The sequence below is a fragment of the Lepidochelys kempii genome, chromosome 4 (assembly GCF_965140265.1).
Source record: "Lepidochelys kempii isolate rLepKem1 chromosome 4, rLepKem1.hap2, whole genome shotgun sequence".
Classification (NCBI taxonomy): Eukaryota; Metazoa; Chordata; order Testudines; family Cheloniidae; genus Lepidochelys; species Lepidochelys kempii.
In genome coordinates, this window is record NC_133259.1 from 56,443,480 (window position 1) to 56,470,536 (window position 27,057).

Here is a 27,057-nt window from a genome sequence, read left to right on the forward strand (position 1 = left end):
TCCAAGAAATATTTTTACTATTTTAATATTTCATGTTATAAATTCACCAAGTAATTTCCAGGACTGGCATTCTGCATCAACACCACTACAACAGAGTTTTATCAAGGCCCTGTAGCTGCCCCTGGAGCTGAGAGCATGCCGGCCTTGTCAGTGTGCCTAGTTCCACATCTACATGTAATATCTGAAAATCGTTCCAGGACTCCATGCAGATGAAGAAAAGTCAACATTAATTATTATTTAATATCTGTATTGTTATAGCACCTAGATTCCTCCACCAGATTCCCACTGTTATAGGCACTATGGAAACATCTAGGACTAGATGATCCCATCCCTTACTTGGCCATGCAGGGAAGAGAGAGGGACTAAGACCCACTTTCTCTCTTACATCCCTGCTTGGATTGCATTGCAAATCTACCTATAGTGAGGAGAGCAAGTGGACAACCATGAAGAGTGGTGGAGAGTGGGAGGACACTGGTTCTTCTTCCCTCTGGTCAGGGGGTCCATCTTAACCTATTTTTTCTACAGAGCAATGGAGGAACTCAAGAAGGAATTGTGGTTCTGAGTCACAATTGGTTCTGTGGTTTGCTCTTGGTATGAGACAGCTTCTCAGGACAAGTTGTAAACTTACAATGTAGCCCAGGGTAAATTATAGTTCCTGTCCTAAATTATTATTTATTATTTGTATTATCATAGCCCTATGTGCCATAGTCGTGGAGCAGAACCTCACTGCGCTAGGTGCTGTACAGACACAGAACAAAAGATGGTCCCTTCCCCAAATTGCTTACTATCTGAGTATAAGACAAGAGACACATGGATACAAACAGATAGAAAGGGAAGTACATGAAAACAATGAGACAATATTGGTCAGTATGACAGGCAATGGTCTTGATACAGTAGTGACCTGTTAAATTTTATTATAGGCATCACACCAAAGGAGAATTTTAAATAGGTTTTGAAGGAGATTAATGAGATGGCTTTGCAGATGTTTATGTGGAGCTGCACCCAAGAGTGAGGGGTAGCATAGCAGAAACTAAAAAGTTGGAAAATGTAAAAAGTGCGTGATGGAGGCTGGCATAAAGAGCCAATCAAATGGGAGTAGATATTTCAATAGTGAATGAGAGATGATAGATAAAGGGGGAAAAGGCTGCAAAAGTCCTTGGAAGTGAAGACAAGTAGTTTATGTTTGATAAAATAAAGAAGGGGGAGCCAGTGAAGGGATGCAAAAAAGGGATGACAAAGTAATGGGCTAGGATAATGGACTTTACAGCAGCATTCTAAATCGATATCAGATGGACAAGATTGCATTTGTCAAGCCCAGAGAAAAGAATGTTGCAGAAATCAAGATGCAAGATGATTAGAGCTAGATGAGAATTTGAGCTGTGTGGTTGCATAGGAAAGGCCATATCTTAAAGATGTTATGAAAAAAGAATTAGCAAGATTTAAATATAGCCGTGATGTAAGTGCCAAGAGATGTCCTAAAGAGTTTGCATTTTGCAAGTCTATAGAATTGTCCATCAGATGATCCCCAACTATTTCAGACACTCTTTGCAGTGTCCTTGAGCCATGAGAAACCTCAGAGAAAGAATGTGGGAATGTAGTGAGGTATACTGGTATGGAGAAGGGGGGGGAGGAGAGGGGATAAATCAACAACAAAAAATCTCCATCAACCCAAATCCCTAGTCACAAGGAACTTCCCTATAGTTCTACCATATAATCTCAGTCCTCCATTCCATCTGGACGAGGAATATTTCAGCCTAAGCTTTTCTCAAACAAACTAGACAATATATCCCTGTGCAGAGGACCAGAACAAGATCTACATCCCATTTAAATATCAATTATGTGTGATATTTAAGGGATGCACAGGCCCTTTGTTGGACCTCTTCGTTTGGTGAATCTCACCTATTACATCATATCCTGCCATTTTCTCATATATACAGTTCCATACATTGCAGCCAAAGCTGATGGAAAGATATGACTCAAACTTTCAGTTGTCACAGATGAAGAGTTCTTTGGAGATATATAAAAAGCATTCAAATAAAATATTTAGGGCTGTCAATTAATCACAGTTAATGGATGCAATTAAATAAAAACAAATTAACTTTTTTTTTAAATTAGCGTTAATCGCACACCTCTGGCTGTGGCCAGAGAGAAAGGGAGACATGGCTGGCCTTATAGGTGTGTGAGGGGGACCACAACCCAGACTGCTGTGCTCAGGGGGGTGCCGCTGCATGCCTCAGGGCAGGGGTGCCAGTCTTCCTGCCACCCTGCTCCACTGCTGCTCCTGCCTCCTCCGCCCCCACTCCACCCCCCCCAGCTAAGCTGCTCTGGACTGGGAGCCTGCCTCCTGAGCAGAGAGGGGGTGGGGGCTGATGTTGGGTTGTTCCCCTCCATCCACCCATGTACCTGGTTGCTGATGCCCACTCAGGAATGAGTGCTGCTGCCTGCAACTACTGCTGCTGGCTGAAAATGCATCCAAGCTCTTAAGTGCTCTGCTTAAAGAGACAACGCTCCCCTTCTCCCCTACACACACACACGCTCTCACACCAAACCAAAATCTAAAATGGGGCCCCTGGGGCCCCAGAGGTGGCCAGAGGTCTGCAAGATGGCAGTAGGCTCCGGCAAGATGCAATCCCCATGAGACAGCACGGAGCCCTCCTTGAGCTGCAAGCTGAGTGCCAGGTACCATGAGCTGCAGCAGCGGCGCAGAAGTAAGTCCATCCAAAATATTTAAATAAATGGCATTCTATTGTGGTTTAACAGCGCAATTAAAATTGCAATTAATTGCAACTATTTTTTAAGCTCGTGATTAATTTTTTTAATATCATTTGACAACCCTAAAAATATTCTATACTGGTTGTGTCTCTGGCTCATGAAATAATTTTTCTTGGTTGGATTTAGATTTAAACTGTGACACCAAGGGGGAAAGATGAGTAACTAACCCTGGATCTATTTACTTCATCTGCAAATTTAATTTTTAAATGAATAATATAGAGTGCTACCAACATGAACTTTCCTGGAAAATCTGTCAAGCACTTTCTCTAATGATTATACATCTTAGAAGTACAATAAATGAAAGGATTACCACTGAAATCATATTAATCTACAAAGGATTAACAGCATACTGTTGAAAGACTTCAATAGAGAATAAGTGATTTATTAATGAACTGCAATAGCACACTATCTGAGATTTTAAGAATGCAACGAACTATTCGTATATATTGTGCTGAAGGAGAGTATAGAAGCTGGAGCAACAAAAGTTCAAAAGGACTCTAAGAAAGAATGTTTATATAAAGAAAACACTTCACACTGTAGAGAATAAAATGGTTAGATAGTAACCGTGGAGTATAATATATCATATTATTTAGTCTTACTCCCTAGATATTATTTACTCATTTTCTCTCTGAGTTCTTGCCAGTTGTGTTCTCATTTTAATTTAGAATTTTAAACTTTTAGATACGTTATATGAAAGGTTTCATGTTACAAAAAGGAATTGAATCGTATTGAACTTCTGAACCTATTGGAATAGAGAATGAAGCGCCGATTTCCTACTGGTACTGGGTGTTCTCTCTAAATATGAAAAACACTCCTACTGCATATAGAGCCCCTTCTCTTTGGCAATATGCAGCTTAGCTTTTAAAATTTCAACACAAAACTGGAAATTATTTTCCCAGTATATTTCCCCTGTTTATAGCAGCAGCAATTATAGATAGCAAATATAGCAGTCAGGCATTTCAAGTTAATTACAAGCTGAGTTCACCTCTTCAAGGCAATCATCAGGGCTCTAGATTCAGTAGCCAGGCCTATTCATCTAATCACTTAAGCACATGCTCAACTTTAACTTGACTTAACTTTAAATCAATGGGATTTTAAAACATGCTTAAATGCTTTGAAGTTAAAATTAAGCAAGTGCTTAAGTGCTTTACTGAATATGGATGCAGTAATGAATCAGGACCCCTTGATGACTTCTAAGTTATTGCATAAATAAAAGCACACACACACACACACACACTGTATGGATGAGAGGAATTTTGATTACCAGGTTATTATAATTCAAACTGACAAAATATGGATATGAAAAAACAATATTTAAACACAAAAATCCATCTCAAATTGTTCACTGTTTGAATGTTCATGGATTGTAACTTATAATTAGGCCCATACCAAATTCATGGTTCATTATGGTCAATTTCATGGTCAGAGGATTTTTAAAATTGTAATTTTCACAACTTCAGCTATTTAAATCTGATATTTCAAGGTGTTGTAATTGTAGGGGTCCTGACCCAAAAAAGGAGTTGTGGAGCAGTCACCAGGTTCTTGTAGGGTGGATTGCAGTACTGCTACCCTTACTTCTACATTGCTGTTGGCGATGGCGCTGCCTTCAGAGCTGGGCAGCTGGAGATCGGGGGCTGCTGGCCAGGAGCCCAGCTCTGAAGGCAGCACCGCTGCCAGCAGCAGTGCAGAAGTAAGGATGGCATGGTATGGTATTGCCACCCTTACTGCTGTGCTGCTGCCTGCAGAGCTAGACCCTCAGTCAGCAGCTGCCACTGTCTGGCCACCCAGCTCTGAAGGCAGTGCAGAAGTAAGGGTAGCAATACTGTGACTCCCATAAAATAATCTTGCGACCCGCCCCCCTCAAGTTCCTTTTGGGTCAGGACCCCCAGTTTGAGAAATTCTCGTCTCCTCTGTGATATCTGTACAGTATAGCGTAAAAGCACATAAAAGACCAGATTTCATAGGGGGAGACCAGATTTTACCATCCCAGACACGTTTTTCATGGCCATAAATTTGGTAGAGCCCTCCTTATAATACTCTAGGGAAACAAAGTGCTACTTTAAGACCAGCTGCTAAAGTTGGCTCAAGAACAGTTCCAACTTCAAGCTAGAAGACAAAGCAATTCAATGGATTGAGCCCCCAGGGCTAATCCTACAATTCGTTTCATGCTCTCAGTGCCCACTGGTGCTAGTGGGAGTTGAGGATGCTGAGCAACTGAAAGGATTATGCTGTTGGACCAAAACTGTGGAGTTTTACATCATAATATTCAAAATCTAGGATGTTTGCTTCTTTTCTGGAAATCATTTAACCTCTAATTAAGGCAAATAAAAGCTCTCTCTTCCATCTCACCTTTACAAAATAACCAGAAAAACAATACAAAAACAACAATTGGCTATGACTTTCCAGAAAGATTTGTACAAAAGAAGCACCTGCTAATCTTCCTTTTTGATTCAGGAGCAATAGTTACAGCTTTCTTTAATTTGTCATCTTGTAAATCTGTTGTTATCTAGAAAGACAGAGATAAAACTAGTGAACTCTACAGGAGAAATCCATGACAATTCATACTGCCAAATATTTTTAAAAAAATATAAATATTAAAACGTTTAATTTACACAGGACTTTGTTGAAAGAACCTATGCTGCTAAAATAGATAAACCTAGTCTAACCATAGCAGTGAATGGTAGTAATGAGCCCATCAACAGTCTGCCTTGTTTCTAGATTGCAGATTCAGAAAAGTCTTTTCTTTCTTGCCCCCACAAAACAGTGGAACAGAGGGAAAATTCATTTGAATAAAATTCTACAAATAATTAAATTAAGACAAGACAAAAAAAGGATAGAGATTGACTACCACATTTTTCTTTTTAAGCCAGTTAGTTATATATTACAGGATGACATCAGGCTCTATATTTTCTTTAAGATCCAGCTCTAGTGTTGCACCATGGTTATTTTCATCTTCTTTAATGGGATAAGTTACTTGTGAAAGGCTTTCATATAATATGGTCCACCAAAGATACTGCATGCAGTTGCAATATCTGTCACACTGGGCTCTCCACATATAGGTGAGCACACTCTGAATCTTTGGGAGTGGAGATTGGTATGTTAGAGAGACAGAGAGAGAGGGGGATTCTCCTTTGTCAGGACCAGACCAGTTCACAACTAAGTGTCGAGAGAGCAAAGGTGAGCTATCACATTTGTAGAAGATATGTAGAGGAGAGATTTGTTTTTTCCCCTGAAAAATACTTTTCTAAACATAAATAACTGCCACGTTGCTAACTATTCATTTCAAAACTAAACATTAACATAAATTATAACATTTTGATGAACAGGACTGCTAATAAAACAGTAACACCCTTGGGACTTAGTAATATCATCTCAAATATTTTGTACTTTCAGAATGAACTGATCCCTTAAGTACTTTTTTACTGAGTATCCTGAAGTATGCTACTTTCCCTCGATTTGTAGGTCAGAGTCACCCCTTAGAATGTAAAAGGGGCAGGGGTGAGGAGCACATCATAAAGTTTTGTTGTTAAAAGTTTGCACAATGGTACTCTTTGCTACACTCTCACAGCAAGAGATTTAAAAGCCAGCTTTATCTTCCCAATACCTTCACAGTGCAGCAAAGCATGTGTTTGACTCAGAAAGAACTGTACCTACATCACACTATGATGATCCACTTGCCAGTTCGTTCATTCTGTCTCTCAGTTACAAGATGAATTTAACTGGCTGTTATAGCAATATGCACTGTGCTGTTTAGAGAAGAAATTGTCTCACCTAGATATCTTATACTGAGTTTCCCTTCCACAGCCCTCCAATAATAGTGTTCTCCCATCACCGTCTGCCACCACTCTTCAAGGCCAGTTCCTCTCTACAGCCTTCCGAAGGTCCTTCAACCTTATGATTATCCAACAATCACAGCTCCTTTCCTCCACTTCTCATTTTACCTTTAAAGATCCAGTCATGCGGTTCAGCAAGTCTTGCAATCTTTCTTCTTGGCTTGACCCCTGCTAAATTCAAAGCCTTCTGTCTGAAACAGGAACACCCTACAATAAAGACCTTCCTCCATTTTATAAGCCACCTGTTATCTTCTTCACCAGCACAATCAACTCCTCTACTGCTTCCCAGTCCTGTTGCTCCCCAACCCACTCTGCCATCTGCATGGCAGGAATTCAGAGAAAAGCTTACTAAGTGTTATAAGTCTCAGCTTTGTCTCACAGGCAGTGATGCTTTGTGAGCAGAGTAATTATTCCAGACTAAAGCCACTTTTATTCCAAAATAGAGTGTCCACACAAGAAGCTATTCTGTAATAACTTATTCCACTGTACGTATGCCAATTTTCCCTTGTAGACTAAGCATAAGGGGTTATTCAGTAAGAGTTTAAGGTTCTTTATCCAGAGCAAGAATTTCAGTCCTTTTATTGTACCTCAAAAACAACAGCTTTAGCTTTAAATTAATCTAAAATGGAATGAAAAGGTTTCAAAATGTCACTTTAAACAGCTCCAAATTGTGTGAAATACGGAGATTTGGGGGGATTTTTTTTTTTTTTAAGACCAACAACATTTCAGGAATTTGACTGAGAAAGTCATGAGAGACTGAAAAAAGGTGAGTGGGTTAGAATAAAAGCTGAAAGTCAACACTAACTATTGGATAGCTGACGCTGTGCTCTCACCCGCTACATTTTTTCATGTGAGCTATCTCAGGCTTTGTTCAGTTCAGAATATCACATAAGCCAGTTTGTATAGGGAAATTCAAAACTATGGAGCCACTTTGTTTAGATAGTACTATTGTTTGCCAGCCTTGAACCACAGTGCAAGAGTGCAAGTGCTTGCTCATAACTAAAAGTGTATTCGTTTTAAAGAACGCTCTTCCTCCTGTTGAAGGTCATGGAAATAACCCTACTGAAATAAGAATTGTGAGCAAACCATAACTACATCCTATACTGGCTCAATGAAAACAACTCAATCCAAAATAATGGCACTCTAGTAAAGCTACAGTTCGCCTATACAATCCATTATCCACTTTCCCATATGCCTTTTAGTGAAAAATGTTGTCAAATATATTTAAAAGTTTAATGAACCCATTTAACTTTTTTGTTTCTTAATTTTCCAAAGAGTACATTAAAGCCATTCTAAACAAACAACAACAATACCCCTTGTGTGTAGATGTAAGTGAGGCTACCGGCACTTTCTGGGTCTGCTCATTGTTTTCTCAAAATTTGTATTCTATGTCTGGTGCATTTTCTGTCATAAAATGAAAGCAATTAGAACTGTAAAAATATTCTACAAGCTGGTTTTATTTCTATGTGAAACATGTTCACTACCAAAAGCTTGTCTTTTCAGATGGCTTTATTTTTGGTTATGGTTTAGGTTTAGTTTGTGTTTCAGTTTTTCCTCTGTTAATTTGGACTGTTCCCTTTTAATTGGATTACCTATTGTAACTAAATTCCATGCAAGTGAAAATGCCAAAAGTTAAACACACCTTGCTTAAACACTAACTTACTCACCTGAGACTTGCCTGTTTAAGGCCTACATAGAACATTAACCCAGTGTTCACAACAGTTGTTAGCAATGGGTTCCCCAACCCAATTGTGAAAACTGCTTAACTGCACTGTAGAAAGGACAGAACAATTTTCAGAACCGTTATAGAAAGTATCTCAATCATGTTCTGTAACAGGAAAATGGTTTTGTCCCATACAAGATAATCAAACTGTCTTCACCACAAGCTCAGGAGCACCTGTTGCTCACAACCATTGTCCACAATGGGTCAATTCTATAATGTAGAGTAGGGTTTAGAGTCAATGCCATCTTCTATGGGTCTCCCAAGAAAGCTTTTTTAATCACCGTTTCTGATATGATAAAGGGCAATACTGGAGATTTACTGGCAATTATATTCCCTATGAGAGGCCATTTGTAAAATACAAAAATGAAGACTAGTGGCATGAGCAAGAGATCCCAAAATACCTTCATATGTGTATGTATAGATTGATACTTTACGCCGACATCTACATTAGAAGCTAGGGATGTGATTTCCTGGCTCATGTACACATACTCATGCTAGTTCTCATCAAACTAGCAACAGTATAAATAATGCAGCTGTAGTAGCGTTGGTACCTGCAGTGATGGCGTGGCTTAGCCGTGCTGAGTACAAACCTGCCTGAAACCAGTGAGTATGTACTCTGCAGGGTTAAGCCTTGCCTTTGCTGCTGCTACCCACGCTACCATGGCTACACTATTTATATTCGCTTGTAGCTCGATAAGAGCTTGCACGAATATGTGTACACGAGCAAGGGAATCACCCCCCTGGTTAGTGGTGTAGACATAGCCTACGACACATATCTGCATGGATATTTTGTCTTCTCTCTTTTGTTTTACATTCCATGTCTTATTTTAAGTATTGTGACTATTTAATTTAGCAATAATCCTATATTCAATATTATCTACCTCCAGCTGAAATACACTCCCCAGTTGTGGTTCTCACTATTGTCTTTGAGAATCAACTGACTCATAGGGTAATTCACAATTCTGACCAAAAAAACAAGACAAGAGGGAGAGTGCTTATGGCACAAAGGCTGGATTCAAAGCATTTTCCAAAGGATACACAAAACAATTGACTATATCCACCTGAAAGTTTCATTTACTTGAGTCACCATCATTAAGAGAGACATTTAACGATAACATCATGAAATTGCAGAGTTGCTAGGGTTCCAGCTGCGACTACCCAGAATCCTGTCCAAATCAACTTAAGCTATCAAACCTCTGCCCTTCTTTCATAATTTGTTTTATTCACAGATCGAGCCCCTCCTTTTAAGAACAAAAGGAACATTTAAAGAAAAGAAACCCTCCCACTTTTCATACTGCAAGCCTTTCAACCTTCACAGGAATTCCCAGATAAGCTGAAATATGTAAGAAAACAAAGATTTTATGAAGTAGAATAATATATTCAGCTCTAAAAGTTAAAGATACTTGCTACTGTAAATACTATAAATAACCTGTAACACACTGTACCTCCTAACCATTTTTGCTAAGAAATAAAATATATTTAACTTTTGTTAAATGATTTCATTTCATTTCAGACTTCGCATCAGTTGTAACTGTACAGACTGGAGTAAACATCACCCTTTGGAGTGCTGCATGTTTTTCAGTATTTAATGTCTAAGCATTGTTTTTAAAATCACTGAGACTTGAATTGTTACAGTCCTATTGCTACACCTCATTTCAGAGGGCTGGATCAGTTTCTGCATTTTTTTTTTAAGCCCAGTAGAGGAAGCCTCATATTGATGAAGAGTACAGTGTAAGATAAATTTGGCAAAAAAAAAAATGATTGTGGTAACAAATGATGTGAATAACAAACTGGAAATAGATCTAATTCCTTCTCTCAAAGAAAGTTTGGATTGTCTAGAAAAAGGGATTTAAACATGAGATGATAGCATGTATTAGCTAACACATGCTAATTAACATGCTTTAAATGTCTAGTGTAGAAAGACCTTTAACACATGCGACACTGGTCAAGTTTAAGCCTAGTCTCCCTGGATACATGGAAGCATTTGAAAGATTTTGGTGAAATTAGAAACATGACTAGTATAGCCTTCTAATGAGAAGCCTCAAAAGAAAAACACCATTAAGTGTACATATTTCTCATGCAATACTGTATTAGAAGTGATTCTTCATTTATCAGCTGAGAGCAGTTTTACATACCTCCTTGTCCGATTCTTTTATTATTGGCCTCTTTTGCTTCGCTTGTTTTTGCACATTTAAAGGTTTCTGTGATACCTCCCCTCTCCAGTCCTGGTATGCTTTGCCTATAGAAAGATCAACACAGTTTAGAATAATACATTATTTACCCAAATTAAGTGTCCACTAATCCTACTGGGCCAAATACAGCCCTCATATTAGTAGGTGCAACTCCCAAAGATATCTATGGGAATGGCACCCACTTACTACAGGATCAATCTTGTAAGCGGGAACTACTTCCACAGCAAACTTCAGATAATTCTCACCCTGCCTGGGATCTGGTTGAATGACAACAAAAGTAGTAAAATCTCAAACATTGTTCCCCATGGGATCTGGTTTAATCCAGTCTCCCAAATAGTTTTCAGACAATTATAGAGAAAACTCCATTTCTGCAAGCCTTCTCCTCGGGCTTAGCTCAACATTCTGTCACAAACTAGCAACAAAGATCCCCCCAATAGCCTCTCTCTCTCCAGGTATTCTACAGGGAGATGCCCACAAGAAGTTCTCCAAATATCCCATCAGACCAAGGAAAAGGAAACTCCTGTATATTCCTGCTTCCTTTTCCAAGCATGCATTACTGCAAGATTTATGGTTCTCATGTGTCCTGAAATTACCAGCCAGAATGCCTCTATACAGGGCAAAAACCAGAAATGGGGCTGAGGTGGGCCTGGAATCCATTATAGAATGTCAGCTTGCTCTGTGATACATCTATGTGTCTGTCTAGATCAACACAGGGTATGTCTATATTGCAGCAGGAAGTGTGCCTCCCAGCCTGGGTAGACAGACTCGCAAGAGCTAGGCTCTAGCTAGCATGCTAAAAATAACAGTGCAGACACTGCTGCATGGACTAGCTACCCAAGTACAAATCTGTCTGACCATCTTAGGGGCTGGCACATGCCAAATGTCCACAGTGCTATTTTTAGCATGCTAGCTTGAGCAGTGTTTGTCTACCCAGGCTGGGAGGCACACTGCCAGCTCCAGTGTACATACCCCGGGAGCCTTGTGCCAGATCTCTATTTAGTTCATAATCTAGTATAATCGTATACTATATTTAAAATGTCCTAACAAGTAATTATTTTTATAAACATACTTTTCTGTCTTAAAAACAAAAGAAAGGCTATGCATCAGCTTGTGTTGAGTTACATATAATATGATTTTTTCCACTACTCTATGTTGGCTCTGAACAAACCTTTACCTGTCAGTTTTACCTGCCTTTTTTTTTTTTTTTTTTAAGATGTTATGAGCCTCCACAGTTTTGAAAGTAGCAGAGTTTTGATTACATAACCGGGGCATCATTTGCTATGGGGCAGGGGTGGCAGTGGTCCTTGCAGACCTTGGTTTGTATTCCCAAATTTTAATCGCTCTTAGGCAGCTGGCATTGTGGTGTCTCCTCCAGGCCCGTGGGGGCAGTTCTGGGGCAGGCCAGGCCGGGGCTCCTAATCACCACATTTCTGCATCTTCCCTTCCCCCCGTTTGCTGGACAGGAAGTAGCAGATGAAGCCTGGGCCAGAGCTGAGCATGAAACAAGGTAGGCCCCAATCCCAGCTCGAGGCTGGCCTTTGGTGAGACTCAGCCCACTGCCCCAGCACAGTGCCCATCCCTATTCCCAGGACAGGACTGGGACACCACCTTTCTGCCCTCTCTGGGATTAGACCAGCCTGCTAAACCTCCCTGAGCAACTGCAGCCTTAGCGGGAAGGTGTAAGCGGGGATGCTGACACAACTTTGCCCACAACAAAATTTTTCTGAAATGATGCCCCTGTTAACTTAAAGCTTAATTCAGTGAAAACTACTATACATTTACTCTAGATCATAAGTCCATCACAAATCTACCTAGGTGACTCCCAAAACTACTGGGCTAAAAACTATGTAGGGGTTAGGGAGGGGGCACCATTACCACCACCTCAGTTTTTCTTGAACAAGGATTGACCTGGCTTAGGCACACAATTCCAGGAGAGGTTTCACAGCTGTGAATCGCAAGTGAAGACAGGCATCTCTTTCTGAGCCAGACTTAGATGCCCAAGTCCTTCTGAGACGTGGGGCATAAGCCACGACCCTCTCCTTAGCATTTCCTACTTCCTAGTTTAGGTGATTCCCAACTTGTTTCATTCACAAAAGAGATGCTGAATGCAGGTTAAGTTGAACAAGTGGAAATGTATTAAGCCCATTCGACTGCTCTGTTCATGTGGCTAAGAAGCTTCCAGCCTAACTCACCAGTGTTCCCCATTACCCTGGTGTCCCATCAATAATAGTCCTTCCAGGGAACACTGGCCTTCTGATTCCAGTTCCATTTATCAGGATTCATCCTTCCTATTTGATAAACATTTTAATATAAACATTAAAACAAATAATTGACATCCAAACCCTCATCCCCTGTCCCCTCCAGTGGAGAATGCTAGCATTTAGCCAATTTGGGGTCTCATGTTTATCACAGACTAGTTACATAGTTTGGGGTTTGTGGTCTGATTACATCGATGGTCACCCAGTAATAGTGCAGTGATGGAATCACTCTACTCCAAAAACCACAACCAGAAGCTCTCTCTCTATTGGGGTGTAACCCTGTTCAGTTTCTGACATGGCTCTGCTGGCATAAGTGACCAGCTGCTCCTGCAAAAGAGCTAAACCAATTCTTTCTCAAATTAATCATGCTGGAGTGTCAGTGGCTCTCCTGGCTGGTAGTACTTCAGGATGAGGGCATCTGTTATTGTTTGTTTAAGCCTGTCAAATACTTGAAGTTGGGGACCTGTCTAGTCACACTCAAGATCCTGCCTTCTGAGCTGACTATAGGTTTCGCCAATGCAGCCAAGTGAAGACAGAAAATGTATCATTCTTATGAAGCAATGTGCCCCTTTCACATCCATTGGAGCTGGCAAGTTTCTGACTGCCTTGAACTTGTTTGGATCTGCTTTCTGTCTCTCTGCTGTGAACCAATGTCCAATGTATGTCACTTCATGCTGTTTGAATTGCATTTTTTCTGTATTGAGTTCAATGTTCCTGTCCCTGCATTGCTGTAGAAAAGCTTGTTTTCTTTCATGGTCCCATTGAGCTTCTGTATCATTGCTCCTTTCACCTGTAACAAGCATATCATCTACAATTTTCTGAATCCCAGCACTCCTTCCAGAGCTTGGGAGAGTCTTCTCTGGAACACCTCTGGTATTGGACTAATGCTCATTGGCATGCTCAGCCATCTGTAGTGAATAAATGGTGTTGCAAAGTTTGTCAGCATGCTGGACTCTTGATCCAGGCTTGTGTGCTAAAACCCGTTCCTCACATCATAGATCATGACAAGTCTGGCTTTGGAAAGTTCTGGCAAGATATCATCAATTCTGGGCATTGGATACTGGAAATGGTTCAATGCACAATTCAATGGGTTTAGATCTATGCAAATGTGTAATTGGCCTGATGGCTTCTTTACCACCATCATGCCGCTTACTCAGGCTGTGCTGGTTTCTACAGGTGCTATGAAACCCCTGCTTTCCAGCTCCTTGCATACTGGATTACATAGTGCCACTGTAATTTCCGACATAGTAAGAACACAGGTTCCTTTGTGGAGCCTACTTCCAGTTTCTGTTTTCCTTTGAGGCACCCCTCATCTTTGAAAACATCCCCATATGCTCTAAAATTGCCTCTGTTGTCCAGGAGACTTCCCCTTTTGCTTTTTGCACTGTAGCTATAAAATTCTAATGCTGAACCCTGATCAGATCCAGGATTTGTATTGCTGTATTCCCTAAGAGAGGTCTGTGGTGCTTACTATCCACCAGCACAAAACTTCAGTTGGTCCCATATGTTGTTTTTCAGGAAAGTTGTTATGAGGTCAGTTTCCTATGGCCTGCATTATTCTCTCATTGTACATAATTAGAGTGTGCCTGCTCAATCTGTGTTCACGTCAAATTCAACCTGAGGAATCACACTGCAGAAGGCCCCACTCTCCAGCTGAAATCACACAGCACATTTCCCTATTAAAATTGTTGTATGCATGGAGGTTGGCATTGCCCCTTGTTGCTTGCCTGTCCCAACAGCTTGAACTTGATATGCTCTCAGACTCTAAGAGAAAGCCACAATGTCATTGCAGTTATTTGATGTGCTATCCTCCACTTGTACAAGTCTGACCAAATTGTCCTGGGACCTTTCTCTGCTCTTGCACACACTGTTAAATGGTTCACCTCGCCGCATTCTTGCAATGATGTCCTAGTTGGGCCTGTTCTCTTTTATCCAATCATGCTGTCTCCCACAAAAAATGCATCTCACTGTGGGTATGGAACCCTGGCCACCTGCTCTCCTTCTCACTGCATGTACTTTGTGGGGTATTGTGCCTCCTAGGGCTTTCATCCTCTCTTGAGGCTTCCACAGCATACCAAGCATCTGTATAATGTAAGATCAACTTCCTAGAGCAACCGGTCCCAAGGTGGTGATCCCAAGTGCTGGAGACTATCCTGTCCTGAATCCGGGACTCTGCAAGGTCCCCAAAATTGCATGTAGCAGCCAGTGTGTGTAAGGCAGTAACATAAAGGTTATCCCTTCCCTTTCAGAAAGGTCTCTTGTGAATAATCTGTGTCGCTCCACAGTTGCATTCTGATTAGAGGAGCAATACCTCCCCGCGGCTCCAATGGCTACTATAAGGATTGAGGCAATAGTGAACAGCAGCCCTCTCTGCTTTGTCCCCCAAATAGATAAAATAATAGTTTTACTTTCCTGACATTGATCCCTCCTGCCTGGCCAGGTCTGCATACAGTTCAAACATCTCCTTCCACTGGGTCCATCACCGGGTTAAGTTTAGATCTGCAAAATTCAGGGCTTCAGGGGCTTCACAGTGATTATCATGACTCATGCTGCCAGCTGCTGCACTTCAGAGAACTCACAGCTCAGATGCTGTCACCATGTTTCATTCACAATGAGTGAAGCTGAATGCAAGTTAAGTTGAACAAGTGGAATTTTATGTCCTTTGGACAGCTGTGTCCATGTAGCTGAGTTGCTTCCAGCCTAATTCTCCAGTGTTCCCTGTTATCCGGGGGTCCCATCAATAACAGGTCACTCCAGGGAATATGGGTCCTCCGACTCCAGTGCTACTGATCATGATACACCTCTCAGCATGCTGGCTTCCATGAATGCCATTCTTCTGTGCCTAACGCTCCCCATGGATTTATGGGGAGCCTGGTCACCTAACTCAAGGCTGTGAATTGCACTTAGCAGCAGGACACTTAAAAGTTAGGCACTGCCACACTAATGTAGCAATGCCTAAGTCCCCTTTGTGAATTCCTCCCTATCCCTCCCTTCCCACCTTTTGTGCCACTTCTTACAAACAAACAGCTGGCCCTTTTATTTCCCATTCTCCACCTTGGTAGGAAGATATCTTTATCTTGCCCTTTACCATAAACAACCTTTCAGTGAGGCCAGTCAGGAGTTGTTCCATTGACTTCTACTTAAAAACCAAACAAAGAAGAAATTAAGAGCTAGCAAGGTTGATGCTGAGATCCTGTGGAAGCTATAAAAAGATGGGGAAAAGTAATATTTATAATCATGATTCTCAGCAGCACTCTCATCCCTAATGACCATTTAATTCAAAACTTGTGTTATCTTTTTATAAACTCTCAACTGTTTAATGCCTTTTTTTAATTGGACATTCAGTTTTAATCTTCAGGTACTTACAAACAATTAATAGCTGAAAGATAGAATTAGCACTTCATACTTTGATTAGCAGGGTAATTAAAAAAAGAGGAGGATCCTAGTAGTCAATTTAAATCCTAATTGTTTGAATAATTAACTGTTGGAGGGTTGATCTGAACTGTTAGATTTCATCTGTTATATCAATTTAAAATTGCAGAAGCTAACTAAACAGGTAAAAACACTGGATCAGATTGTTATTTCCACTGAATCCCCTTTGCACCATTCTGGCCATGTAAAGGGGCCTTAGCGTGAGCATGAATGTAATTATGCCCACTTTAAGCCTTTTACACTGCCAGAAATGGTGTAAATAGGCTCCAGTGTAAATAAGAATCAGGCTTATTAGGAGAACCTGCCTATGTGATTACACTGTCCATATTTTAAGGTTTATAATTAAAAAAAAAAGCCACCAACACTTAAATAAGTTTTACACCAACATTCCTGTATTTGTCAGGTGACCAAGGGATTCAGCAATAATCAAATATGTCCCATAGGACAGGGGGCTGTTATATTATTACAAACAGTGCCAAACTCAGATGCTGTGCAGCGAAGAATACGTAAGTTGCTCTAATTTACAAGGCTATGATGTCATTGAGAGTTCTCAGTTAAGATAAGGTGCAAGAGCATTTAGGGTGTCATAAGAAATCCTAGTTGCTATTATGTACTGGTTTTAAAAGATATCTTAACACACTATGTTAATATGATGTGACTTTCTTCTTTTTTAAAAAATGTGTTTCATCTCAAGGAAGAACAGGACTCTTGTGTCTCAAGCACTGGGCCCATGCTCAGGAGATTTGGGTTAAATTCTGGTTCTGCCACAGATCTCCTGTATGACCTTGAGCAGATCAGTGAGGCCCAGATTTTTAAAGGTATGTTTAGGTGTTGCAGCATTCATCGTTACAATGCCTAACTGATTTAGGTACCTAATTTTTCAGTAGGACACATCTCGATCTTCCCTGCCTGTTTTAGCTGCCCACATACATAAGGCACTGGTAGAAATAAAGGCACAAGCTGACCCCTTTATTTAGCCTCCCCCTTTTAAGAACAGCAGCTCAGGTACTGTTTCTAAGATTGCCGTTATTGTTAGTGATATGTTTCCAGTGCCTAATGGCCAACTTAATGTGAAATGGTTCATATTACAGATACAGCCACTCAATCAGTACTAATTGTACCTTTGTTGTCAGCCTCAGCAGCACGCCCACATACTCAGTGGGTATGTGGAATATATCCCCACTCCCAGAGATGGTCCCTGCAGAGCAAGGTTGAGCGATACTGACAGTTGAATGAGTGTATCCACTTTAAGGCTATTCTAAAATATTGCCACTTAGTTTGGAATTGGAATAGATTCTGCATTTCTTTTAATTAAAGAATTTATGAAACATCCTCAAAGAGACCAACCAGACTTAAATTTTTAGCTACTACTTTAGTGTCCAAGTGAAATCCTCATTTTGTTTACTTAGTAGAAATGTACCAGACAGACTACAAACAGAGAAGAACAAAGCCTCAGAAAATGCATTTACAAAGGTTTGCTTTTCAGGATTGATATTACAAGTAATTAGCGTGACATTTAATAAATGACATTTCTAAGAACTGCTAAAGCTAACTTAACAGGCAAATAAAACAGCCTTGTTTTGTTTTTAAAAAGCTATTTGCATTGTAGCACATTTTATGCAAAGTGTTTTTGCAAACACATGTTTAAAACATCCTTTGTATACATCAAGCTTACTATTACAGTGTTCTCAACTTAGCACAAACTCCGATTAAATGAATTGTGATAAAAAAGGAAATATATTTCCATATCCCAATTCAGTCAGTATATACTGTAACTGAATGGACTCATTCTATAGTTAAAATAGATTAATCCTTGCTTAATGTAATGCAGTTTTTCTAAACATAATTCAAGCAGTAAACAATTCAGTCTCCACTTTAGTTTTTCTTTGAATAAAGAAGAGTGAGATATGGTATAATCACATTTTGTACAACTTTCTCTAATCCTCAATATCCAGTTAGGATAGTAGGAAATAATGGTAGCTGCTTTGAACAATCTGGATTTATCCTTGAGCCCTGCTACCCAGTGCTGAAGATACATTTGTTTATATAAACCATATTTTAGTGCCTTAAAAAAAACAAGGCGATCCAGGATATTAATTAGAAATTTGGTTGTCTTTGCTGATCTAAAAGTTTCGCCATGTTAAGGAGAAAGTTAAGTGTCCTACCTACATCATGGATTCATCAGCGTTGTTTTAGTACTTAAGAAATCTTGAAGCCTCTTCACTAGCCTAACAAATTTCACTGTCACTTGCCTCACTCTGTTTAGCTAGCATAATTAAAATTGACAGCACAGGAGAGAGGGCGGAGCGGTCAATCTGGACTGCTACATACAAACTGAGCTCCCACAAAATGGCCTTATAAACCATTTTTTGGCAGGAAGTGCATGATTTGGGAGCCTGAGTGAAATCCTGGCCCCATTGAAGTCAATTGGAGTTTTGCCATTGTTTACAATGGGCCCAGCATTTCACCCAATCTCTCTGCTATGGAATTGTGGCTAAACGGCATGGCTCCACCTATAGTAAAGTATACAAACTTATAAAAGCTAAGGGAAAGGAACTGTGAGATAGCTGAACAACAGAGGTAAGAGATAGTAAATAATATTAGAGTGAGTGTCCTTGAGGCAGGAATAAAATAGGATATTTAAAACTATTTGTAAAGCTGGTTAAAAAACAACAGCTTTTGTGACATTAAAAAAGGAAATTTTTATTCCAAAGGTTTAAAAAGGGAATATTTTATCTGAAATTTATCATAAAAAGAATTATTGAAAAATTTCATTTAGAAAATTTTCAGGAGGGCAGGCTTCTTCCTCTTCCCCCCGCCCTTCTATTAATTTTGCAACCCACCTCCCACCCCACCCCAAAAAAAAAAAAGAGGTGGTAGGGAAAGGAAATAGAAAATGAAAAATAAAACTCCATTGTCAGGTTTTGTCAAAAATAAAATGGAAAATTTTGGAAAAAACTAGAATTTCTCATGAAAATTTCCATTTCCTGTAAAAGGCCATTTTTCAAATTTTTTTTTCAATTTTGACTAACTTTACTATTTTGGCATAGCATGGGAACTAGGGATTGTGGGGGTGCTGCAGCACCCCCAGGTTTTATGCAGGTCTCCACTCTGGTCCCACATGCATGGTCCTGGCTGCCGGCCCTGTGCCCAGGCTCTGCTCCTGGCCCCGCCCCCACCTGTTGCTCCAGCCTCAGCCCCCTTACAGTCCAGGTCCCCCCTTCCCAGAGACACAGTCCTGCTCCTGGCCCCAGTTGGGGTGGGGGGGGCAGACAGGGGTAAGGAGGCTGGCTTTCAGGACCTCCACTATTAAAAATGTTCCAGCACTACTGTATTTGGGCCACATTTTTGAAGATTTAGAAATATCCACTAAGATTGGTAGAGCATACATAGAGCCTTCCATTGCCCATCACTGCACAATTACAGTATGGAAATGAAGATTATGACAGTAACTAGGATTCAACCTCACTGAAGTAACACTGGAACTGCAAAATCCTACAGAGGCAGGAACAGTGGCAAAAATACCAGCAGCTTTTATGTACCAGGCTGCTTCTAGGGCTATCACCTGTGGAGTTGGACCAGTGTGGGAGCAATCATGGGAGATTTCCCTAAAAGTCTTTAGCACAAAGATCTTAGATTTCCACACACCCTCCATAGGGCTTTCTCCATCTCTCCTTCTTTTATTGGTGTTTCTTTTCTCTCCCTTTTCTCTTAGGGTCTCAACCCAAGGTTTTTCTTACCACAGAGCTCTCCCTTTCCCTCTCCCTCTCCCCACCTTTTCCTGCTTACCTCAAGTCTCACTTCCCATCCATCCTCAGAGTGTCTCTTTCTTGCACTGGTGTGTCTAGCTCACTCTGATCCCAACCTTCATGCTCAAGTAAACTCAGGCAAAAGGGAACCCATTCCTAACTCCCCAATCAGGCCCTATTCCATGGATGTCCTTTGCCTTGATCATACAAGTCTTTCCATGATTTAAAGTACTCAGTCTGACCCCTAGACGCACATGGACAAGTTCCATAATAGTGAAAATGCAAAGAAAAGGTGGGGAAAGAGTCCTGTATACATATAAATGTATCATGCTCCCTTAGAAAAAGCCCTTTGAATTGCAGACTCTTCCCTTCCCCTACTCTTGCCACCATAGGTTATTTTTTAAATGTGTTTTTGCAGCAGTTCTTCACTGAAGTGAGCAGTGCTACTTTGGGACCTTGGTACTTGTGCAGTAATTACTATTCTTCAGTTCTGTATTTAATAGGCAAGTGAGAGTACTACTAAAAATATAGCAGTGCTCATAAAGATTGTCTACTGGATCCTTGTAGAAATACATCTGAAGATGCCATCCCAAAACAAGCTCTGTTCACTTCGGTGGTGTTTTTTGTTAAGGGCTGTTGCAAATGAGAAGAAAAAAAAACAGGACAGAAAGTACAGAGGAAGGAACGAAACCTGTGGTTCAGAATGTCTCTGCCTTTGCTACAGCAGCAAAAGTCTATTTTATCATATATGCAGAATGAGATTATTTACTCAAATACTTCAGAAACTATGACCGCTCTAAGGGCTCTAAACTACCCTTGATTTCATTGTCAACAGAATATTTAAATGCCACAAGCAATGTAGTATGAATGTCTTTATTAAAGGTCAGATTCTGTTCCTGTCCGATGAGATCTTGCTGCCTCTTTCCTTTTTATGCTACAAGTAGTTCTTGTAAGTGCTCTGCTTATTTGAACCACTGTGTTTTTTCTCTTTTTCCCACTGCATGACACAATTTCAGTCAGTACCCTCCTTTACAAAATGAAGGGACACTTTAGATCCTTTCCCCATGAACCAGCTCCATTAGATGAGTATTTTCATATTATCAAACAAGTGTGTTTGTATGATAGATCTATTTACATGAACTGTGGGGAATCTAGCAAGAAAAATAATTTTTTCTATCTGCTTCCTGTTATAAAGTGGAAATGAACCAGAAGCACAAAGCATAACACCCACAAATTGCATAAGATATCTTGAAAATGTAGTGGAACTAGTGCTAATTACCACAACACCACCATTTTATAAAACAACAAAGTGACTGAAAAGGAAACTACATTGGAAACTAAAGATGACAGCATATCTTCATCTAATACTATTCCCTTCCCTTTGAAAATTTGGTCATATCCTTAATACACAAAATCAAGAGGTCTGAAGTCTATTGCTAGATCTGCCACAATTCCAAAAAGCAAGACACTTATTCTCCCTATGCCTCAGTCTTAACATCTATAAAAGGGACTGATGATACATACCTACCTCATTAATGTATATCAAATTATTTGAGACCTTCAGATGTTAGGTACTAGAGAAGTACAGATATTATTGTGATTAGTAGTTAAAATGTATCTCCCTACTGCAGATCAGAATGCATAAAAATAATACATAAAAAATGATAGGTTCTAAATTAGCTGTTACACAAAGAGATCTTGGGAGTCTTCATGAATAGTTCTCTGAAAAAGATCAGCTCAAATGTGCAGCATCAGTCAAAAAAAAAAAGCTAAAAGAATGTTAGCAATCATTAGGAAAAGGATAGATAAGGCAGAAAATATCAAAATGCCACTATATAAATCCATGGTACACCGACACCTTGAATCCCACATGCAGTTCTGGGTCACCCCATCGCAAAAACGATATACTGTATTAGAACTGGAAAACATATAGAGAAGGGCAACAAAAATTATTAGGGGTATGGAACAGCATCCATATGAGGAGAGACTGGAACTGTTCAGCTTAGAAAAGAGATGACTAAGGGGGGGGATATGATAGAGGCAGATAAAATCATGAATGATGCAGAGAAAAAAAGCATTATTCACCCCTTCACATAACCCAAGAACCATGGGTCACCCAATAAAATTAACAGGTAAAAGGTTAAAACAAACAAAAGGAAGTACTTCTTCAATTAACAGCTTGTTGTCATGGGATGTTGTAAAGGCCAAAGGTAGAACTGGGTTCAAAAAAAGGAATAGATAAATTCATGGAGGATAGGTCCATCAATGGCTGTTAGCTAAGATGGTCAGAGTTGCAAGCCCATGCTCTGATGTTCCTAAGCTGGGCCTCAGGGGAAGAGGTGGGGCAGTGGTGGGGCCTTGGAGAAAGAGGCAGGGGAAGGGGCCAGGGTGTTCTTTTTTCAGCAATTAGAAAGTTAGCAACCCTACCTAGGTATGAAATGAGTAGGGAAGAAAAATGGATTAGGGACAGAAAATCTTTTGCAAAACACACACGTTGGACTTGACTCACTGTAAATTCTGTGCCATCAGAGGGACATTAGCAGTGGAAAGTCTATGTGGAGGTTAGTTAGAGGGGAAAGCTGAACCAAGTTCAAGTCAATGCTTAGCTGTGACTCATCTTTGTTAATGAATAAGGATGAACAAAGTCAATGGGAACTTTCTGGCATTACTTCCTGATCAAATGTGTTTGACTTTTCATACATTTATCATTATTTCCTTTGGCTTGGATTGTTTTTGACTGATATAGGGCTATCTTTAACTCACCAGTTGGTCTAGGTAAAACATTTTGGGTTCAATCATCCTTGTGTTGGGAATATCCTTGAGCAGGAGTTAAAGGTCAAGAATTTTTCAAGATTTCAAGATTTCACCTTTAGAATAGGAGGAAGGGACAGAGACTTGTCCTCCAGCAAAACATGCCAGAAGACCAACCCACAAATCCCACAGATCCTTGAAGACCCCAGGGGACATCCAACAGGCCAGAACCACCTTCAGGGATGTTCTGTGGCTCCCACTGGTTGTGTCCCAAAGAGTTCCTCCATGCTACCCATCCCAACCCCTCATCTCTGATAGCAGTGCTCCATTGGAGTTCTGACACCAGGCTTTCCCTAGCCAGTGACTGCTACCAGGTCCCCCCACCGCATTGAAGAGGGATTCCCACTAGGAAGGAAGTACCAAAGTCTGTAATATCTTTACTTCACAAGGAGAGATTAAGAATATTATATACCACCCAGGTTCCTCCCACGAGCCTACTCCATCCCCTATGCCTACTTACAGATCCCTTGACCTGCAGAACACCCCTTTTGGATTCTGAGGCAAGAGTGGAAATGCTGACAAGAATGGGTGGTCCATTCAAGCAGGAAGGGGATAATCCACGTGTTGGTCATAGGAGCACATTCATAAGAACAGCCATACTGGGTCAGAGTAAAGGTCCATCTAGCTGAGCATCCTGTCTTCCAACAGTGGTCAATGCCAGGTGCCCCAGAGGGAATGAACAGAACAGACAATCATCAAGTGATCCATCCCCTATCATCCATTCCCAGCTTCTGGCAAACAGAGGCTAGAGACACCCCTGCCCATCCTGGCTAATAGTCATTGATGGACCTATCCTCCCTGAATTTATCTAGTTCTTTTTTGAAGATCTTTTCAGAATTACCAAGCTAGTGTTAAAAGGTGGGGGGGGGGGGGGGCTGACACAAATACCTTTTATTTTTGTTCACTTTTGGCAAAAGATAGGCTGATATTTCTGCCATAAATTATGAAATGGACCATGCCCAGCCTTTACTGTCAACCTAAGTTATGTCTCTACTGCAAAATGGGACAACACTTTTCAAAAAAGCATGTGCACTTTTGTGCATGCCCTACTTGGCACATGCACAAGCACTGCTGTTTGTATATAAAGTTTTGGAATCACTGCTCCATATCAAGCAATTTTCTTAGTTGTATAAATTATTCGTCCTTCATAACAACACATTAGCCTCTTCTAATTAACAATGAGTAAATTACCTTCACAAGAACTACTATTTATTGTTTAAAATAAAGCTCGGACTGGGGGAAATATCTGAAAGAACACTTCAAACATTTGGCAATTTCCATTCCGAGAGGATATTAGAAAATCTTTTCCCCCCTTACTTTACAACAGAACCAGTCAAATGATACCTGCCAGATGGTGAATATAGCTTTTTCCATCAAATAAATTTATTTGTTTGATGTAGTCAGGTATTCGAATGCTCTTTGATTAATAGTGGCAATATTAATTGACTAAATTAGACAAAACATTTCTCTTATATGTTCCTGACCATTTCCACCACCACCTCTTATCAGTGCCTATTTACCAATGATAAAAGCTATCATAATCTAAGACGGAATCCCTTTGAGCTCAAAACTGTCTGTACAACTTGTAGATAACAGTGCCTTTTTTACTAATGGAACAAAACCTGCATTGTACAAAAAAATAACGAAATATGAAAATGTAAAAATTTACAGGAAATGTTAAACATTTGTTCTTGAAAGAAAGTTTATACAGATAACCATGTATTTATGTTGATCCATTAGCAGAGAAGAAATGACAGGTAGAGTTTTTGTGATGTATAACATGTAGTGTGCTTAAGATCAGCTTTCTGTCAATTCTATAAAATTATGAGTACAGAAAAGCTGGTACTAACAAAATGATCAATAAGTTAGTTTTAAACAGTCCTACAATCCAATCAGCACAGACCCATACTTAAGTCCACATGGAGTACCAGCAATGAAATCTCTGGAGCACCACATAAGCTCCCGCCATGCACATCAGACACTACATTTCAGAGCAATAGTCTCCAACAAAGACAGTATCCACAGACTGAGAACTACTGCATTGCAGGTTTATTCACAACAGGATTGGATATTTTTCTTTAACCTCTGCAGTTTACTATTTGTATTACAATTACATTACAATTTTTAACATTCTTCTATGCTACTAATAAAGAGCAAGATTATCTTGTCCTATGCCCCCGACTCTATTGTATGGGCTACAGACATCCTAGGTCACAGGGAGTGGGGGAGGGAAGGCACTAAAGGCCTGCTATTCCCCTCCTGCACAGGTTGGGACAGAGTGGGTGGTAGAAGCAGGGAACAGGTAGAGCATAAACTAACCTCCTCCCCCTCAATATGTTGGCCAGCAGAGCTCAGCCAGATTGAAGAGGAAAGTAGTCCAAAACTGGGATAGACAGCAGCAAATTGTTTTCTCCCTGCAACAAGGGGTGGACCAGAGAGGGACTTGGAATCAAGAGTCACAATTCCCTCCCTGACCTTCAAGGATTATACATAATCTAGAGCAGATTGTTATATTGCAATCTAGACCCAAAGAACAACAAAATAAAGCTGTTAGTGCTTCATTATCAGCACATCGTAGATATGCTCAAAATATGCCTGATGTTTATCTACAGGGCAAATACTGTTCTGTAGCTTTTCTGGGGTTTTTTTCTATAGTATGAAAAAATTAAGATTGTGCATGTGCAGCTATCTCGACAACAATTAACAGAAAGAATGGATTTCTATTCATTCTGAATGTCTGATGCTTCCAGAACTCAGCGTTGCCTTTTTTCTTTTTTAAATAGCCTTATCTTTTCCCATGCTAAGACTGTCTGGTGCACAGAAAAAAAAAGGTAAGATCAAAACAGACAGATACATGGGCTGACTGTTGCTAAGTACAGTAGAACAACAAAATGTTTTGTGACTATCATGATTCAAAGTCTGGTAATCTCTGTTAGAGCCCTCAATGTAGGTCTACACTGCAATTAAACACCCATGGCTGGCACATGCAAACTCACTCGGGATTATGGGGCTCGAGCTGAGAGGCTGCTTAATTGCAGTGTAAACATTCAGGCTTGGGCTGCAGGTTGAGCTCTGGGACTCTCCCATCTCTCACGGTTCTAGAGCCTGGGCTCCACCCTGAGCCGGAATGTCTATCCCACAGTTAAACAACCCCTTAGCCCGAGCTCCCTGGGCCCGGGTCAGCTGGCACAAGCCAGCCACAGGTTTCTAATTTCAGTGCAGACATACCCAGTGAGGCAATTATAGCAAACACATTTTTCCTTGATTAGCAGAAACAGTAACAAACTCAATTCAGACAAACATCTCATTTGCAGAAAGGTCCAGCAATTTTACCCAGTTTTCAGTGCACACTGACTGATGAAAAAGTTCAAAGAGTCAGTGATTAAATCTCCAGTCCCCCATCAGGATCCATTAGTGTAGACCCCTTCAGCCATGCAGAGTCACATCATTGTCAATGGGTATCCGTAAAGGTGCAGGGGTGCCTGCTACCAGATTCTGATGCAGAACTAGGAGTCTAAAATGGTACAAGAATGCAATTCATCCTGACTCCCGCCCCCATTACTCTGTTATAGTCAGTGACTATACAGGATTGTTAACAGCAATGGTATTGTCAATCAACCAACAAGAGTTCTTACCTATGTGCAGTCACCAAAGCTTTCTTGCCACAGGGTTGACAGAATCTTTCATATGTATTCAGCATATATGTAGTATATTGCAGCAGAAAGATAGGAATCAAAGCATTGGTGCAGGTAAACCATCCTGTAACTGCATTTTCTGATTCAGGATCAGGCTACACAGTAACTTCCTTCTATCAGTTCTAATGACACATACAGGATTCAAGGCAGCTCACAAAGCTTGACCACCGGGATTTCAAAGGATATCTACTCAATGGTATCCTTGGAATACATGAACACTTAGGCTTACAGTGAATTATTAACTAGCCAAGATTAATGTCTTTATTTCCTTCTACCTTTCCCCGGAACTTCTAAACTCAAAGTGAGATATTGCTTCAAAATACTTGCATCATAACATTTAAAAATATAAAGAAAAGAAAGAACTTTTATAATGAATGCAACATAATGCAAATAAAATCTAATGCCATTAAAAAGAACAACATTTACCTTTGTACTGCACCTGAAGCCAAGGAATGTCATCATGCACGCATGTGGAAACACTGGGTAAATTGAAGGCCTCACTTGAAAATGCAAGATAAATTCACATCATTTAGCTTTTATATATTCCCTATATTACAGGCTTAAATGATGAGATCAACTACTATACAGTATA

At 40.2% G+C, this 27,057-nt stretch overlaps 1 long non-coding RNA gene across 1 annotated transcript; it reads right to left on the bottom strand.

Moving 5' to 3' along the window:
* Nucleotides 1-5,201: 5,201 nt before the first annotated feature.
* On the bottom strand, nt 5,202-26,524 carry LOC140909966 (uncharacterized). The gene is made up of 3 exons (XR_012158392.1): nt 26,406-26,524; nt 10,464-10,567; nt 5,202-5,278 (listed from the first exon to the last, which is right to left on the bottom strand). It is a non-coding gene; the product is annotated as an uncharacterized lncRNA (long non-coding RNA).
* Nucleotides 26,525-27,057: the final 533 nt, after the last annotated feature.